Genomic DNA, 7,500 nt, shown 5'->3' with positions numbered 1-7,500 from the left:
TCTCGGCCCGGCCCTGGAGAAACCCCTCTTGGAGCCCTCGCTCCAGTCGGCAACGGCCACCGGAGCCTGCGGGCAAGCAGCGGCTTCGCGCGGCTTCTGGCAGTCGGAAGCGCCGTGCGCGATAGGTAGGAGGCAGAACGGCCACGGCCACAGCCGCCGTGCAACGCCCGAGTCTGCCGGCTGAACCGCGAGTAGCTGCAGCGGTTCGATGGCGCTGGTCCGCGAGCGCCAGCCCTCTGCCCTAGTATACGGACAGCGAGGTCCCCGGCCCCGGCGGGCTCGAAGAGAACCGTCTTCCCCCAGCGGGGAGGCGCGCGAGCGCCGCCGACTCTTACCATGACGTAACTGGAGGCAGCGCAAAGCAGCGACCCCTTCGGCAGCTCCGAAGAAGAACCGGGCAAGACGTCTACCTGCCAGAACCGCGGTGGAGCCAAAGTCCCGCCGGAGCGAGGTAGACGAGGCATCCCTTTCCGCCGGCAGCTCCGGCGGCCACATCGGGCACACCGGACCCGGCGGACGGTAAAACGGGTAGACCTGGCCTCCCTGCCGGCAGAACGGGTAGACGAGGCCTCCCTGCCTGGAACCGGGTAGACCTGGCATCCCTGCCGGAAGCGGGTAGACCTGGCATCCCTGCCGGTAAAACGGGTAGACCTGGTCTCCCTGCCGGCAAAAAGGGTAGACCTGTTCTCCCTGCCGCCAGAACGGGTAGACCTGGCCTCCCTGCCGGTAAAACGGGTAGACCTGGTCTCCGTGCAGGTAAAACGGGTAGACCTGGCATCCCTGCCGGCAGAACGGGTAGACCTGGTCTCCCTGCCGGTAAAACGGGTAGACCTGGCCTCCCTGCAGGTAAAACGGGTAGACCTGTTATCCCTGCCGGCAAAACGGGTAGACCTGGCATCCCTGCCGGCAAAACGGGTAGACCTGGTCTCCCTGCCGGTAAATGGGTAGACCTGGTCTCCCTGCCGCTAGAACGGGTAGACCTGGCCTCCCTGCCGGCAGAACGGGTAGACCTGGCCTCCCTGCCGGTAAAACGGGTAGACCTGGCATCCCTGCAGGTAAAACGGGTAGACCTGGCATCCCTGCCGGCAAAACGGGTAGACCTGGCATCCCTGCCGGCAAAACGGGTAGACCTGGTCTCCCTGCCGGTAAATGGGTAGACCTGTTCTCCCTGCCGCCAGAACGGGTAGACCTGGCCTCCCTGCCGGTAAAACGGGTAGACCTGGTCTCCGTGCAGGTAAAACGGGTAGACCTGGCATCCCTGCCGGCAAAACGGGTAGACCTGGTCTCCCTGCCGGTAAAACGGGTAGACCTGGCCTCCCTGCAGGTAAAACGGGTAGACCTGTTATCCCTGCCGGCAAAACGGGTAGACCTGGCATCCCTGCCGGCAAAACGGGTAGACCTGGTCTCCCTGCCGGTAAATGGGTAGACCTGGTCTCCCTGCCGCTAGAACGGGTAGACCTGGCCTCCCTGCCGGCAGAACGGGTAGACCTGGCCTCCCTGCCGGTAAAACGGGTAGACCTGGCATCCCTGCAGGTAAAACGGGTAGACCTGGCATCCCTGCCGGCAAAACGGGTAGACCTGGCATCCCTGCCGGTAAAACGGGTAGACCTGTTCTCCCTGCCGGTAAAACGGGTAGACCTGTTCTCCCTGCCGCCAGAACGGGTAGACCTGGCATCCCTGCCGGCAAAACGGGTAGACCTGGTCTCCCTGCCGGCAAAAAGGGTAGACCTGTTCTCCCTGCCGCCAGAACGGGTAGACCTGGCCTCCCTGCCGGTAAAACGGGTAGACCTGGTCTCCGTGCAGGTAAAACGGGTAGACCTGGCATCCCTGCCGGCAGAACGGGTAGACCTGGTCTCCCTGCCGCCAGAACGGGTAGACCTGGCATCCCTGCCGGCAAAACGGGTAGACCTGGCATCCCTGCCGGTAAAACGTCTAGACCTGGCCTCCCTGCAGGTAAAACGGGTAGACCTGTTATCCCTGCCGGCAAAACGGGTAGACCTGGCATCCCTGCCGGCAAAACGGGTAGACCTGGTCTCCCTGCCGGTAAATGGGTAGACCTGTTCTCCCTGCCGCTAGAACGGGTAGACCTGGCCTCCCTGCCGGCAGAACGGGTAGCCCTGGCCTCCCTGCCGGTAAAACGGGTAGACCTGGCATCCCTGCAGGTAAAACGGGTAGACCTGGCATCCCTGCCGGCAAAACGGGTAGACCTGGTCTCCCTGCCGGTAAAACGGGTAGACCTGTTCTCCCTGCAGGTAAAACGGGTAGACCTGTTCTCCCTGCCGCCAGAACGGGTAGACCTGGCATCCCTGCCGGCAAAACGGGTAGACCTGGTCTCCCTGCCGGCAGAAGGGGTAGACCTGGTCTCCCTGCAGGTAAATCGGGTAGACCTGTTATCCCTGCCGGCAAAACGGGTAGACCTGGTCTCCCTGCAGCCAGAACGGGTAGACCTGGTCTCCCTGCCGGCAAAACGGGTAGACCTGGTCTCCCTGCCGGCAAAAAGGGTAGACCTGTTCTCCCTGCCGCCAGAACGGGTAGACCTGGTCTCCCTGCCGGTAAATGGGTAGACCTGGTCTCCCTGCCGGCAATATGGGTAGACCTGGCCTCCCTGCAGCCAGAACGGGTAGACCTGGCATCCCTGCCGGTAAATGGGTAGACCTGGCATCCCTGCCGGTAAAACGGGTAGACCTGGCATCCCTGCCGGCAATACGGGTAGACCTGGTCTCCCTGCCGCTAGAACGGGTAGACCTGGCATCCCTGCCGGTAAAACGGGTAGACCTGGCCTCCCTGCCGGCAATACGGGTAGACCTGGCCTCCCTGCCGGTAAAACGGGTAGACCTGGCATCCCTGCCGGCAGAACGGGTAGACCTGGTCTCCCTGCCGCCAGAACGGGTAGACCTGGCCTCCCTGCAGGTAAAACGGGTAGACCTGGCCTCCCTGCCGGCAGAAGGGGTAGACCTGGCCTCCCTGCCGGCAGAAGGGGTAGACCTGTCCTCCCTGCGGACAGAGCGGGTCGCCCGTGCTGGAGGCCCGTATGCAGGGGTGCCTGCACGGGGTGGGAAGGGCCGGCGGCGGGCTGCCTGTGCTCTCTCAGCCGGGGCGGCGGTGGGGGGGCTTGCGGGGGGTGGCTGGGGTCGGCAGGCCGGCCCTGCCGGAGGCCCGTATGCAGGGGTGCCTGCACGGGGTGGGAAGGGGCGGCGGCGGGCTGCCTGTGCTCTCTCAGCCGGGGCGGCGGTGGGGGGGCTTGTGGGGGGTGGCTGGGGGCGGCAGGCCGGCCGTGCCGGAGGCCCGTATGCAGGGGTGCCTGCACGGGGTGGGAAGGGGCGGCGGCGGGGTGCCTGTGCTGTCTCAGCCGGGGCGGCGGTGGGGGGGCTTGTGGGGGGTGGCTGGGGGCGGCAGGCCGGCCCTGCCGGAGGCCCCTATGCAGGGGTGCCTGCACGGGGTGGGAAGGGCCGGCGGCGGGCTGCCTGTGCTCTCTCAGCCGGGGCGGCGGTGGGGGGGCTTGTGGGGGGTGGCTGGGGGCGGCAGGCCGGCCGTGCCGGAGGCCCGTATGCAGGGGTGCCTGCACGGGGTGGGAAGGGGCGGCGGCGGGGTGCCTGTGCTGTCTCAGCCGGGGCGGCGGTGGGGGGGCTTGCGGGGGGTGGCTGGGGGCGGCAGGCCGGCCCTGCTGGAGGCCCCTATGCAGGGGTGCCTGCACGGGGTGGGAAGGGCCGGCGGCGGGCTGCCTGTGCTCTCTCAGCCGGGGCGGCGGTGGGGGGGCTTGCGGGGGGTGGCTGGGGGCGGCAGGCCGGCCCTGCCGGAGGCCCCTATGCAGGGGTGCCTGCACGGGGTGGGAAGGGCCGGCGACGGGCTGCCTGTGCTCTCTCAGCCGGGGCGGCGGTGGGGGGGCTTGCGGGGGGTGGCTGGGGGCGGCAGGCCGGCCCTGCCGGAGGCCCGTATGCAGGGGTGCCTGCACGGGGTGGGAAGGGGCGGCGGCGGGCTGCCTGTGCTCTCTCAGCCGGGGCGGCGGTGGGGGGGCTTGCGGGGGGTGGCTGGGGTCGGCAGGCCGGCCCTGCCGGAGGCCCGTATGCAGGGGTGCCTGCACGGGGTGGGAAGGGCCGGCGGCGGGCTGCCCGTGCTCTCTGAGCCGGGGCGGCGGTGGGGGGGGCTTGCGGGGGGTGGCTGGGGGCGGCAGGCCGGCCCTGCCGGAGGCCCGTATGCAGGGGTGCCTGCACGGGGTGGGAAGGGGCAGCGGCGGGCTGCCTGTGCTGTCTCAGCCGGGGCGGCGGTGGGGGGGCCTGCGGCGGGTGGCTGGGGGCGGCAGGCCGGCCCTGCCGGAGGCCCGTATGCAGGGGTGCCTGCACGGGGTGGGAAGGGCCGGCGGCGGGCTGCCTGTGCTCTCTCAGCCGGGGCGGCGGTGGGGGGGCTTGCGGAGGGGTGGCTGGGGTCGGCAGGCCGGCCCTGCCGGAGGCCCGTATGCAGGGGTGCCTGCACGGGGTGGGAAGGGCCGGCGGCGGGCTGCCTGTGCTGTCTCAGCCGGGGCGGCGGTGGGGGGGCTTGCGGGGGGTGGCTGGGGGCGGCAGGCCGGCCCTGCCGGAGGCCCGTATGCAGGGGTGCCTGCACGGGGTGGGAAGGGCCGGCGGCGGGCTGCCTGTGCTCTCTCAGCCGGGGCGGCGGTGGGGGGGGTTGCGGGGGGTGGCTGGGGGCGGCAGGCCGGCCCTGCCGGAGGCCCGTATGCAGGGGTGCCTGCACGGGGTGGGAAGGGCCGGCGGCGGGCTGCCTGTGCTGTCTCAGTCGGGGCGGCGGTGGGGGGGCTTGCGGGGGGTGGCTGGGGTCGGCAGGCCGGCCCTGCCGGAGGCCCGTATGCAGGGGTGCCTGCACGGGGTGGGTGGGCCTGCGGCGGGCTGCCTGTGCTCTCTGAGCCGGGGCGGCGGTGGGGGGGGCTTGCGGGGGGTGGCTGGGGGCGGCAGGCCGGCCCTGCCGGAGGCCCGTATGCAGGGGTGCCTGCACGGGGTGGGAAGGGCCGGCGGCGGGCTGCCTGTGCTCTCTCAGCCGGGGCGGCGGTGGGGGGGGTTGCGGGGGGTGGCTGTGGGCGGCAGGCCGGCCCTGCCGGAGGCCCGTATGCAGGGGTGCCTGCACGGTTTGGGAAGGGCCGGCGGCGGGCTGCCTGTGCTGTCTCAGCCGGGGCGGCGGTGGGGGGGCCTGTGGCGGGTGGCTGGGGGCGGCAGGCCGGCCCTGCCGGAGGCCCGTATGCAGGGGTGCCTGCACGGGGTGGGAAGGGCCGGCGGCGGGCTGCCTGTGCTCTCTCAGCCGGGGCGGCCGTGGGGGGGCTTGCGGGGGGTGGCTGGGGTCGGCAGGCCGGCCCTGCCGGAGGCCCGTATGCAGGGGTGCCTGCACGGGGTGGGAAGGGCCGGCGGCGGGCTGCCTGTGCTTTCTCAGCCGGGGCGGTGGTGGGGGGGCTTGTGGGGGGTGGCTGGGGGCGGCAGGCCGGCCCTGCCGGAGGCCCGTATGCAGGGGTGCCTGCACGGGGTGGGAAGGGCCGGCGGCGGGCTGCCTGTGCTCTCTCAGCTGGAGCGGCGGTGGGGGGGGTTGCGGGGGGTGGCTGGGGGCGGCAGGCCGGCCCTGCCGGAGGCCCGTATGCAGGGGTGCCTGCACGGGGTGGGAAGGGCCGGCGGCGGGCTGCCTGTGCTGTCTCAGTCGGGGCGGCGGTGGGGGGGCTTGCGGGGGGTGGCTGGGGTCGGCAGGCCGGCCCTGCCGGAGGCCCGTATGCAGGGGTGCCTGCACGGGGTGGGTGGGCCTGCGGCGGGCTGCCTGTGCTCTCTGAGCCGGGGCGGCGGTGGGGGGGGCTTGCGGGGGGTGGCTGGGGTCGGCAGGCCGGCCCTGCCGGAGGCCCGTATGCAGGGGTGCCTGCACGGGGTGGGAAGGGCCGGCGGCGGGCTGCCTGTGATCTCTCAGCCGGGGCGGCGGTGGGGGGGGTTGCGGGGGGTGGCTGGGGGCGGCAGGCCGGCCCTGCCGGAGGCCCGTATGCAGGGGTGCCTGCACGGGGTGGGAAGGGCCGGCGGCGGGCTGCCTGTGCTCTCTGAGCCGGGGCGGCGGTGGGGGGGGCTTGCGGGGGGTGGCTGGGGTCGGCAGGCCGGCCCTGCCGGAGGCCCGTATGCAGGGGTGCCTGCACGGGGTGGGAAGGGCCGGCGGCGGGCTGCCTGTGCTCTCTCAGCCGGGGCGGCGGTGGGGGGGCTTGCGGGGGGTGGCTGGGGGCGGCAGGCCGGCCCTGCCGGAGGCCCGTATGCAGGGGTGCCTGCACGGGGTGGGAAGGGGCGGCGGCGGGGTGCCTGTGCTCTCTGAGCCGGGGCGGCGGTGGGGGGGCTTGCGGGGGGTGGCTGGGGGCGGCAGGCCGGTCCTGCCGGAGGCCCGTATGCAGGGGTGCCTGCACGGGGTGGGAAGGGCCGGCGGCGGGCTGCCTGTGCTGTCTCAGTCGGGGCGGCGGTGGAGGGGCTTGCGGGGGATGGCTGGGGTCGGCAGGCCGGCCCTGCCGGAGGCCCATATGCAGGGGTGCCTGCACGGGGTGGGTGGGCCTGCGGCGGGCTGCCTGTGCTCTCTGAGCCGGGGCGGCGGTGGGGGGGGCTTGCGGGGGGTGGCTGGGGGCGGCAGGCCGGCCCTGCCGGAGGCCCGTATGCAGGGGTGCCTGCACGGGGTGGGAAGGGGCGGCGGCGGGGTGCCTGTGCTCTCTGAGCCGGGGCGGCGGTGGGGGGGCTTGCGGGGGGTGGCTGGGGGCGGCAGGCCGGCCCTGCCGGAGGCCCGTATGCAGGGGTGCCTGCACGGGGTGGGAAGGGCCGGCGGCGGGGTTCCTGTGCTCTCTCAGCCGGGGCGGCGGTGGGGGGGCTTGCGGGGGGTGGCTGGGGGCGGCAGGCCGGCCCTGCCGGAGGCCCGTATGCAGGGGTGCCTGCACGGGGTGGGAAGGGCCGGCGGCGGGCTGCCTGTGCTCTCTCAGCCGGGGCGGCGGTGGGGGGGCTTGCGGGGGGTGGCTGGGGGCGGCAGGCCGGCCCTGCCGGAGGCCCGTTTGCAGGGGTGCCTGCACGGGGGTGGGTTGGGGGGGGCGGCGGGAATTTTTTGGTTTTTGTTGCTTTTTTATTTCTTTTTCCGCTTTTGAAACAGAGACGCCGCCCCGTCCTCGGGCGTTTCAGCCGAGCTGATGGAAAGCGGCGCCCCTTCCCGTCGCTTGCGGGGGGGGGTGGTGCAGGAGGGGGGAGGCGGCGCGCGCCTGAAATTCCCCTCGCCACCCCCCGTTTCCGAGACTTCGCCGTATCTAGTGGAAGGCGCTAAGCTTGGCCGGACTGTCTCGCTGAAGGCTTTCTTACTCTGCATCGGTTCTGACGGTGGGCGAGAAAAAAAAACAAAACCAAAGCAGAGCAGGGAAACAGTTACAAAAAGTTCTTGAGAGCCAGCACCGGCCCGCCCATCGGCAGACGGAGCGGCGCCCGGGGTCAACGAGTGCCACCCTGCTGCTTAGCAACCGGAACCCGAGCC

The sequence above is a fragment of the Opisthocomus hoazin genome, unplaced genomic scaffold (assembly GCF_030867145.1).
Source record: "Opisthocomus hoazin isolate bOpiHoa1 unplaced genomic scaffold, bOpiHoa1.hap1 HAP1_SCAFFOLD_124, whole genome shotgun sequence".
NCBI lineage: Eukaryota > Metazoa > Chordata > Aves > Opisthocomiformes > Opisthocomidae > Opisthocomus > Opisthocomus hoazin.
Note: the sequence above shows the minus strand (reverse complement) of the source record.